At 35.9% G+C, this 10,813-nt stretch overlaps 1 pseudogene; it reads right to left on the bottom strand.

The window, feature by feature from the left end:
- Window positions 1-958: 958 nt before the first annotated feature.
- On the bottom strand, window positions 959-7,024 carry LOC132279606 (cytochrome P450 76T24-like; annotated as a pseudogene).
- Between the last annotated feature and the right edge of the window lie 3,789 nt (window positions 7,025-10,813).

Genomic DNA, 10,813 nt, shown 5'->3' with positions numbered 1-10,813 from the left:
CATGAACGCCTACCTTACCATCTCGCTGACCACTAGCGGCAATCTAATCCATTAAATGAAAGATATAATATCCATAAATATATGGTATATGATGATTGATTGATGAAGATAATTATTTAAAATTTAATTTTAAAGAAAAATTGCAGGGACGCCAGATTTTCCTTTGGTTTCCAAAAAGACGCTGGGATTTTAAAATCTTAATTTTTTAAAAAGATTACATACAACACACGTACGAACTAAAAAAAAAAGTAATAAAAAAAAAGGAAAAAATGGTTTTTCTAATGAAAAAGAGGTTTAATTTGTGATATTTTTTGAGTTAAATTTGTAGGGTTATTAGCAGTAGTGGTTGCCGTGCTTTAATGACCGGTGGTTGTTCGTATTTTGGGAGAGACGACCAACGGTTTCAGTAATTATTTATCAAGAAATGCGTAAATTTTGATAAATAAATAAAGATAAACGTGAATCTTGATGACATGGCATTCATGTAGATTTGGCTAAGAAAATAGGTTAGACTCTTCGGTGGGAGTATCACTACTCTAAATTTAAAGTGTGAAAATTTGATTGCCATTCGCAATTGTATATATCCCTATTATTGTGGCAATTTTATAGTTCCGTGGGAGTTGCTTTTTAAAGGCTTGAATTAGAATTGCAAATGTGTTTGGAGTTTCATGCATGATATTTGAGTAGGAATATATGTATTTGACCATTTAATGTAGAAAAGTGTGAAGTATATATAGCTAGTTGCTTAATTTCGAAACCAAATTTAATTTTTTTTGTAAACTCACGCCTTTTTATGTTACTATTATCATGGATGTACAAGAATTTCTACATCCTCTGAAACATCTGGGACTGAAGAAAAGTTGAAGATAGAGATAAATTTATTTTGATTATTTTAGGAGAACAAAGCAAAGATATAAAAAGCCAATTATCTAGTAATAGGAAATTCCAAGATTGATAGTCACAGTTTAATTGCAATAGCCTTGAGAGGCGTGGCTTTCAGCAATGTAAGCCCGAACTTGTCATTCATGTCAATGTCTTCTGGTTTCACCCCTTCTTTAGGCTTCCAGTCAAAAGAGTGCAAAAGAGAGGCCAACATAAGGTGCACCATCCGAGAGGCCAATGGCATTCCAGGGCACACCCTTCGTCCTGCACCAAAGGGAATTAGCTCGAAATCTTGGCCCCTAAAGTCCGTTTTATGCTCTAAGAACCTTTCCAGCAAAAATGAACTTGGGTTCAACCATATGTTTGGATCGCGCCCCATAGCCCAAACATTAACAAAGACTTGCGCATTTTTGGGGACAGTGAAGCCACGTATTTCTACATCAGCTTCAGCCTTGTGAGGAACTAGAAGTGGGCCAACTGGGTGCAACCGGATGGTCTCTTTTACTACTGCTTGCAAGTAAGGGAGGGTTGGGATGTCTGATTCTTGAACTAGTCTATGTCCATCCCTGCCAATCACTTCTTCCAGCTCATTTCGAGCTTTTGCCATCGTTTCAGGCCTTTTCCTTAGCTCTACCATTGCCCATTCTACTGTGCCTTATGTTGTATCAGTCCCTGCAAGAAATAAGTCCTAACAAATAGAAGTGTTGGTTTCGATGATTAGCCACGATCCAGTCACGTGGAGGGGATTTTTTGCACTCCTTTTGTATCATTAGTGTAATATAATACATCGTAATACCATAATCTCATGAAATAATGATATAACGTAATTGTTACATAAACAATGTAAAGACACATAATAGGTTATTATCCTAATCAATTTCCGGGCACTATCTATTGTTTCTAACAATGTAACAAAAACTTAGAGAATTTATTTTTCATGGGTTCATAATCCCAACACACCAATCTAATTGACTTTCAAGAAGTTCAACAGTAGAGTGGTGAAGTAAAGACATAAAAATTAATTAATTGATACTCACCAGAAGCAAATGCTTCAAGTCATTGAAGCCAAACCCAGCAGCATCATTATCTTTGCTTTGATTGAGGAGCGTTCCTAATACATCATTGCCCAACCCAGAAGAAGTTCTTGATTGTAACCTTTGGTTGATAATTCCTTCAAATATCTCTAGCAACTTTCCAAAATAAAATTTCATCTGTCGCCGGAAATGTTGTGGGTCAATCAATTTAAGTAGAGGAAATGGTCTGCAATATTAGGCTTCCCAACAAGTTCCATCACAGTCCACACAATGTCTTTGAATTCTTGAGACGAGTTAGATTGATAATGAGCCAAATCAATAGAGAAGAAAGTGTTTGCTAGCAAATTAAGGGATGTGGTAAAGGCAGCTCGGCCAATATCCACAGACTGACCACTGGTGCAGCTTTCATGCATGTAGTCAGCTAGTTCTTGCGCCTTTTTTCGGCGAAGGTACCGTCTTGGCTACTATCTAGGACTTGTTACGAATTATGTTAGGAATTATGTCTCAAATTCCCATTATTATTAGTTTCTATTTTAGAGTATATTTTTATGGTAATTTCTTATAGAGACGTGAATTGGATTCTAAGAAATTATAATCCTTGTCCATAAAGGAATTGGGTATGTGACTCATAAATAGACACTTAGGCTATTGCTGAGAGTTATGAGTTGAGAGAAATGTAGCCTCATGAGGGAGTACGTTGATGGTAGGGGTGAGTTACGGGTTTGGTAGAGTGAACACTGATGGCGAGAGGGAGTCTCGTGGAGTACACGGAGAACTCGGTCAAGAGTTTGTATGCATTGTCCGGTGTTGAAACTCTCTACTATTGTAATATCTCTACATATATAGTGAATCTCTTCTCATCCGTGGATGTAACCTTGATTTTGGGTGAACCACGTATATATCTTATGTTGTGGTTTGAATTGTTGTTTTCTTTTGCTTACGCTGTATCCCAACAACTGGTATCAAAGCCAATGGTGAAGGAGATCCAGAAAACACAAGAAGTCTCAATATGTGCTACAACGGGCTTCAGTTGTAGGGGGAGTCAATCGGCTTGGTTACATGGCATGGAGCTTGAGTAGTCAAGGTGGAGCTTTGGGGTTTGACTGATTGAGCAACGTATAGTGGGGATAATCCAAGTTCTGCAATAAGATCGAGAAGATTGAAATTGCAGAGAATTGTCCAGATTCAATTGACATGAGAGGCGATGATTGACGTAATGAAATTTGAGCCAAGGTGGAGATTGTTAGGAATTATGTCTCAAATTCCCATTATTATTAGTTTCTATTTTATAGTGTATTTTTATGGTAATTTCTTATAGAGACGTGAATTGGACTCTAAGAAATTATAATCCTTTTCTACAAAGGAATTGGGTATGTGACTCATAAATAGACACTTAGGCTATTGCTGAGAGTTATGAGTTGTAATACCCCTAATTTTAAAAGGACGGTTCTGGAATTTAATTATTGTATTTAATTACGTTTTTATTAAGTTCATTGTTTTAATTGCCTGTTTATTTGTTTTTATCTGTTTAATTGCTCATTTTATTGTATTAATTGTTTTATGTGTTTAGTTGTGAATTTGTTGGTTTAATTGTTTCATTGGATTTAATTAATTATTTGAATTTTGTGACTTGTTTAAGTGTTGTAATTTATTTATTCTATTTAATTCTCTAATTGTTTATTGATTGGGTTTAATTATTTGATGAAATTGTTTTCTTTAAATAGAATTAATTATTAAATGATTTAATTAAGTAAATGAGTTTTTACGTTAGTAGGATTAATTAGGGTTTTGGTTTTAGAAGTCACGTATGTAACCGACATAATTAAGCATTAATTAGGTTTCATATGGGCCGACTAAGGATTTAGTTTAGGGTTTAAATTAAACTAGCGTTTTGTGTAAACCTATAAACCTATAAATATATCTGTATAAGGCGGTCAAGGGTTTAGAACCCTAACCACGTTATGGAGATAGAAGAAACAGAAAGGAGGAAAACCAAAGGGGCGCCGGGAAAACTTAGAAGAAAGACGTTGAGATTTCTGAACCGAGTCTCACAGGCAAGTTTTATAACTAGCTCTACCTCTTTGACCTGTGTTCTTTGCATCCCTAACACAATCTCAGGATGAAATAAGGATTAAAACAAATCTGGTTCGCATGCTTGCATTGTTTAATAAACATATGTTTATAATCTGTTAAATTGTTTATTTTACAGTGTTGTGGTTTTACTGTTTTGTTTTACTTAATTCATGATTTTAATGATGTCAATTGATGGATTAAGAACTTTAATAGTTCTAAAACATAATGGGAAATCTTAAAATTAATCTGGGACGCAGGGCTAGATACCTGAAAAAAGTATGTGTTCTTGTATGGATTTTAATCCACTTAGGAGCTGTTTTGTGTAACTCTTGTTCCAATTGAATTCAATTAATGAATGATGAATTTAAATTACTCTGGAATACCCTAGGACTTAGTTTTAAATCAACAAGAAACTTGGGTTGGAGGAACAAAGTTGCCGGAGTTGGAGAAGAAGTTGAACAGTATGTTTTCTTTTAGGTGCATGTTAATCGTTTTTAAATTATTTTGTTTAATTCTTGTTCCCACTGAATGTGATTATTAATCAAGGAAGTTAATTAACTTTTGAACACCCAAGGACTTAATTTTAATTAGCAAGAAATTTGGTTTGGAGGATCAACACAGCCGGACACCGCCGGAATTGGAAAAACGACGCACAGGGGAAGGAGCCTGCTCTATTTCAAGTAGAGCAGGCTCAATTAAAAAGTGGAGCAGGCTCTACTTTGTAGTAGAGCCGGCTCTACTTGGTGATGGAGGCGGCTCCACATTGGGTGGAGCCGGCTCCTTTGTGGGTTTCCATTTTTTTTTTTTGGTTTTCTGCGAGACTGCTAGCTACTGTGCTTGGGTTAATGGGTTTCCAGGGGCAACTGAGAGTTTAATTAGAGGTTCTCAGTGATGTTTAAATTCTACTAAAACTTCAGAAGGCATGGAAATACATATTATACCATAGAAGGTTAGTAGAAGGGATGTTATGAAACTGTTAAGAAAGTTTACATGGTTGCCTTGTGCGGATGATTCAAGTTGTTTAATTTCAATTTAGCAATTGAATTAGGAGTTTGATGTGTAAATCATATAACAGGGGTATGGGATTAAGCCTATTAACTAATATAAATTCAGTTAATACTTAATAAGGAACTAGTTGATGGTTACCAAAACAATTGTTTATATCAACTTGTGGGATGTTGTGGAGTAATTACAAGTAAGCATGTAGATACTGTTAATGTTATTATTATGCTTATTGTGAGTTACATGATGGTTATATTTATTCTCTGCATTTAAAATTCGTTAGAGAATCAGGTACTGGATGTATTGAACAAGCATGCTAGTTAAACATTCTTGTTATGCTTATGATTGGGTATGTTGATATTAATATGTTATGCTGTCATATATATATTATCAATTCTGGATGGATGTTTTTGTATGCACCGGTATGGGACGGTGACATACTAGGGGGATTAGCTTAAAAATGCTAAGTCCTACCTACTCTGGAATAAGGGATGGATTAACTACAAAAGTTAAGTCCTACCTGTCTTCTGTGTCAGATCAATAAATAATTGAGTGACACTTTGGTTTGGAATGGAATTTAAATATATTTTTATGATGTCACGATATGAGCTTGAGTCTCAGAGTCGTTGGTTAGGGAACGTATATGCATTGGGATGCATAGCTGGTTATGATGGTTGGATGTGTACCCTGCTAGGACTAGGTAGTCATGCCCACCTTTGGGTGCGCTTTCGCATGGTGCCTACTAGTCAGGTTGAGACGGGCCTGTAGTCCAGTGAGAGTCCTGTAGTGTGATTATATATATATATATATTTATCTACGGACTATTAGCTATTGTTGGATTGGTTAGGATGTACATGTGTATCGGGTCTCTGTTTGGGTAGTAGTAGTATAGAACTTGCATGTGGGCCTGACCCACTCATCATTTTTCGGTTATCAGACATTTCCAGTCTAGAGCTTGTTCGTGCTGAGCAGGGACGATCTTCCATTCTACCGACGACGTAGGACTTCTTTCCAAATATTAGATTTAGATTTTATTTTCGGTTTTTACTTTCATTCAGTTTGGGATTTTTATTAGGGGTCCACTAGAGATGGATTCCCGAGTTGTTAAACTGATGGAGTTTTGGATTATCAGATTCTAAGTATTTAATTATAAAGGATTTTACTTTTAGTTTCTTCCAGCTTAAACTTTATTTATTAAGTTCATTTTGTCATCTGTGTTCGTATTACATATAAATTATTTGATATCCCTCGGGTTTTAGGCCTGAGCCTGATCAACCCGTGTCTTGGATCCAAGGGTATCACATGAGTTGAGAGAGATGTAGCCTCATGAGGGAGTACGTTGATGGTAGGGGTGAGTTACGGGTTTGGTAGAGTGAACACTGATGGCGAGAGGGAGTCTCGTAGAATACACGGAGAACTCGGTCAAGAGTTTGTGTGCATTGTCCGGTGTTAAAATTTTCTACTATTGTAATATCTCTACATATATAGTGAATCTCTTCTCATCCGTGGATGTAATCCTGATTTTGGGTGAACCACGTATATATCTTGTGTTGTGGTTTGAATTGTTGTTTTCTTTTGCTTCCGCTATGTCCCAACAGGACTTGGGTTGAAAACAAATGCTCTTTGCATATCTTCCAGAGCTTTTGCCACTGGTCTGATGCCAGCAACCACGCCATGGAGACTTTGGAGTGGTCGAGCGCGTGGATGGCATTCGGGATTTTCCGGCTAGAGAAGGTGAGGTCATGTTTTTGCAGCACTTCTTTGGCAATTTTTGGGGACGATACAACTATGGTTGTTATGCTCCCTGGTTTGATAAACATAACAGGACCATAAGTTTTGGACAGGGTGGCTAGTGACTCATGGGGTTTATTGCCAAGAGCTAAGATGTTTCCGAGCACCGGAAAAGAGTAAGGTGCCGGTGGGAGTCTGGCTGTGCTGGACCTCTGGCAAATTGGGTTGGAGACAAGTATATGAATGCATATCGATATCGACACAAAAGACAGCACAAGAAGAAAAAATGTGATGTAGTTCATTGGTGTTTGTTAACGAGTTGAATACTGATGGAAATGATTTATTAGCAAATTAGCAAGGACAACAGAAGCAAAATTGTGGATGTAATTGACTTGGGCCGATCCACATGTGGTGAGACTCAGAGAGGGTGGATTCTAAATGCATTTACAGCGCACAATATTCAATTGTCTTGTCTGTTCATCATTTAAGCCTTACAAGGCGCAATATTCAATTGTCACCAGAGCATCCTATTATTCTTGAACTAAAGACAAATAACTCATTCAACAACGAAAACATTAGAATTAATACAAATAACTCATTCTGCCTATTATTTTTGTCAAAATTATTTTTGAAAAAAGTATTTAAACGTATTATATTTGTATAAATAAATAAAAACATTAGATAGATCTATAAAAAAAATGAAAATATCTTGGAATAATTTTTAAATTTTTTTTATTATTTAAAAATTAAAATAGAAAAGAAAACCTAAAATGAAAATCATTTTAAAGAAAATTTAAATTTTTTATTAAGAGAAATTTTTATTACTATAACATGGTCCAGTTAGGATTTTTAGGTTTTATGTCAATTTTTTTGTTTAAAAAAAAAAAAAGAAGTAAATTTTCCCTGAAATTAATTTACTATGTACCATTGTATTTTCTTTATGACAAAGTTATCACAAGGGATTTATTCTACATGGCAATTAGCTAGGTAATTAATTACATGATATGGCTGTTAAAAGTTTTGTAAACTTATTAATCCTTTCAAAACATAGAATAATATTAATGGAAACAGAATATGACAAATATTAAGCTATGTTTGGTACTCAATAAAAGATGAGAAATGATATGACTAGTTAATTAAGAAAAAAAAAGGATATTGTTAATCATTTATCATCTTTAATTAATTAAAAAAAAAAAAAAAAAAAAAGAAGAAGAAGAAGAAGAGGAAAGGAAAGTATTTTAAAGAAGGGCAAAGTGAGATTTAAGAATAAAATTATAGTTCGCAGTCGCGGTATAGGTTGTTATGTAATGGATTCAGGCGAATATCGGTATAAACCGGTTGATTCATGGGGGTGTTTAACTGTATCAGTCCTGTGACACTCCGAATTTTTCTGTATGTTTCGTTTTATTTTATTTGTGCACGGGGATACGTGCCACGGTATTCCGAGAGTTGTGTGGATGTTACTTTGGGCTTAAAACCCTTAGAAACTCATTTGAGTTCATTTTGGTCACTTTCGATTTTTGTGTTCTGGAGGTGTCGGGTGGGCCCCGCGACAGATTTTCGTGTTCAAGAAATTTCTTAACATCACTGTGTTCTTCGTTTGCATTGGGATTACCCATTTTGCACTGCGTTGTGTCATTCGCAAGTGTTCAGGACTTAAATGAGTTATTTTAAGCGTTTAAGTGGAAGGCGGAACCCGCGGTTTGACCATTATATATAAGGGTGGCTTAGCTTATTTTTTTGGCCATATTTTTCATTCTTTATCGTCTCAGCCACATGATCTCTCTCTCCCCTCTCTTTTTTCTTTTTCTTCTCTTTTTCATTTTTAACATACTTCGGGCATAGATTTCATTTAGCTCAGGTGAGATTTTGATGACGCTGTAGAAGGCAAGTTTGACGAGCGTGTCAAGAATTACGTGCCTATGGTTTCGGATTTTGATTTGGAGCGTTTTGGAGATTTTGGATGAAGGCGAAGTTTGGATTTTGGATGCGCCATAGAGAGATTATTTGATCTCCTTCACCTCCTCTTTCATCTTACGGAACCTATTTCGCAATAGAAGCATTTTGGTTTCGATGGGATTAGGATTTTCATCCTAATTTGAGATAGGGGTGTCTAGTTCATGGAGTCCTTAATTAGTTGTTTGTGAGTCCTTATATGTTGATTGCATATTTTGGCATGCTATGGATACCATGTTATAGTTATTTAATTAATTATGTGAAAATTTAAGTAAATGACATGCTTTATATGATGATTGATGTGTGATTCTGTGCCATCTATGTGGAAATGTGATAAGCTTGCCTTGTGTGATGAAAATGTGCCAATTATGCATGTTAAAATGATTATGTGGAAGTATACTTAAAATAAGGAAATCATAAATGTCATATTATGAAATTGGTAAAGCATGTGTGTGTTACATGATTTGGATATAGCCGTCTTGATTTTAAGCATGTTTAATATTGTTTGGCAAATTAATTTTGTGAAGTAATTTGTTGAGTTTTGTATTATGAAAGGATGTTTGTGTGTGAAGTAGGTTTGATGGTATTTAATGGCATGTTCATTCATGAGGCTAGCTAGGAGTCTAATCACTTTAAGTTGGAAGGTGAGTATCCATTGAGGTATTTTTAGCTCATTCATTGGGTAGAGATCAATGTGTGAGTGAAAAAGGTGATGTGAGAAGGATAGATTCAGGTTTTAAAGAAAGTTGCGATGGACGGAAGACAAGCGGTAGTTTTGTTTTTGAGATTTCGATAGTTAGCTAGGCCCCAAATGGTTGGATGAGCGGTGGTCTGACGCCAGGGATAGCTAGCCAGTGTTCCAAATGGTGGACAAGCGGTAGACTTGTGCCATTTGGAGTTAAAGGCCTCTAGTGTGGATTTGTGTTGTGAGATGGATTGGTTGGGAAAATGCATTGTGTGTTGGATGAGATCATAGGATTGGTTCGGGAGGAGTCATAGCATAAACATCGATTGCATTGATAGTTTTGTGACGAACTTGCATGTATGTGGAATGTGGTTAAGTTGGTACCTTTATATTGTTGTTAATGCATGCCATGTATAGTTGATTTGGTTATTTTTCCCGTAATTACATGATCCTCCTATCTTGTTACCCTTTGTTTTATGTGTTTACTCACGGGGCTTTAGGAGCCATGCCTTAGGCATACTCTACTAAGCGGTTATTTAAAACATTTTCAGGACTTGGAAGCGAAGTGAAGGATGATGTGTTCTTACGAGCTTAGACGTAGTCATAGGATTTATTTTGGTTATCTTATGTAGCCTTGACTATATCTTTGTATAATTTGGTATGAACTTGTACTATTATGAAATCGTTTCACAGGGAATGTAAAACCATTGTTTTATTGATGTATCTATTTAAGCATGTTATTATTTTGAGTATAAATGGACATGAACATTTCAAATGATTTTCATGAAAGAATGTTACAGTTGTCCAATGAATTTTTCGATTTAAAGAAGTATTTTTATCAAATAATTCACGTTTTCAAGCTTATGAGATTTTACTCACTTTATACAAGTTTTTAGACCGATTTAAAGTCATTTATAACGTTTTAATTGAGCCAAGAGGGATACCAAGTGTTATAAGGCACTTAAAAGGGACCAGGAGTTCACACCTAGGCAGAACCGATCGACGTGTGGGTTTTTTACGTGAACCGGTATCTCATTAATCGGGGACAATATGCATTTTTGGGTAAGAGAGCCAAACCGGTCGACGTGTTGTTCCACACGTCAATCAAATTACCAGAATCAGTCGACGTGTACATCCCACACGTTGACCGATTCATGCTTGTAAGGCCACACGTCGACCGATTCATGCTTGTAAGGCCAGCTTGTTTAAAGAATTGTCTTTGCTTCTTCCTTGATTCATTCATGACCCTATTGAGTGTTGTGGACCCCGGTATATTATTTTAATGACGCCTCAACAAAGGAAATGACTTTAATCCCCTTCCATGTCCTCGGGTTCGAAAAAAGATCCGGTTAATGATTTGGACCCGTTTTCGTCGTTACAGGTCCCTTGAAAAAGAGTTATTTACCAAGCGATACATAGAGTATCAAGCGCGAACCATGGATAAAATACC

The sequence above is a fragment of the Cornus florida genome, unplaced genomic scaffold, assembly GCF_030987335.1.
Source record: "Cornus florida cultivar Cherokee Brave unplaced genomic scaffold, ASM3098733v1 CherokeeBrave_3.0.0_Hap2_Chr10, whole genome shotgun sequence".
In the NCBI taxonomy this organism is placed as follows: domain Eukaryota; kingdom Viridiplantae; phylum Streptophyta; class Magnoliopsida; order Cornales; family Cornaceae; genus Cornus; species Cornus florida.
The sequence above is the reverse complement of the archived record's forward strand: the minus strand, read 5'-3'. Positions and strand labels throughout refer to the sequence as shown.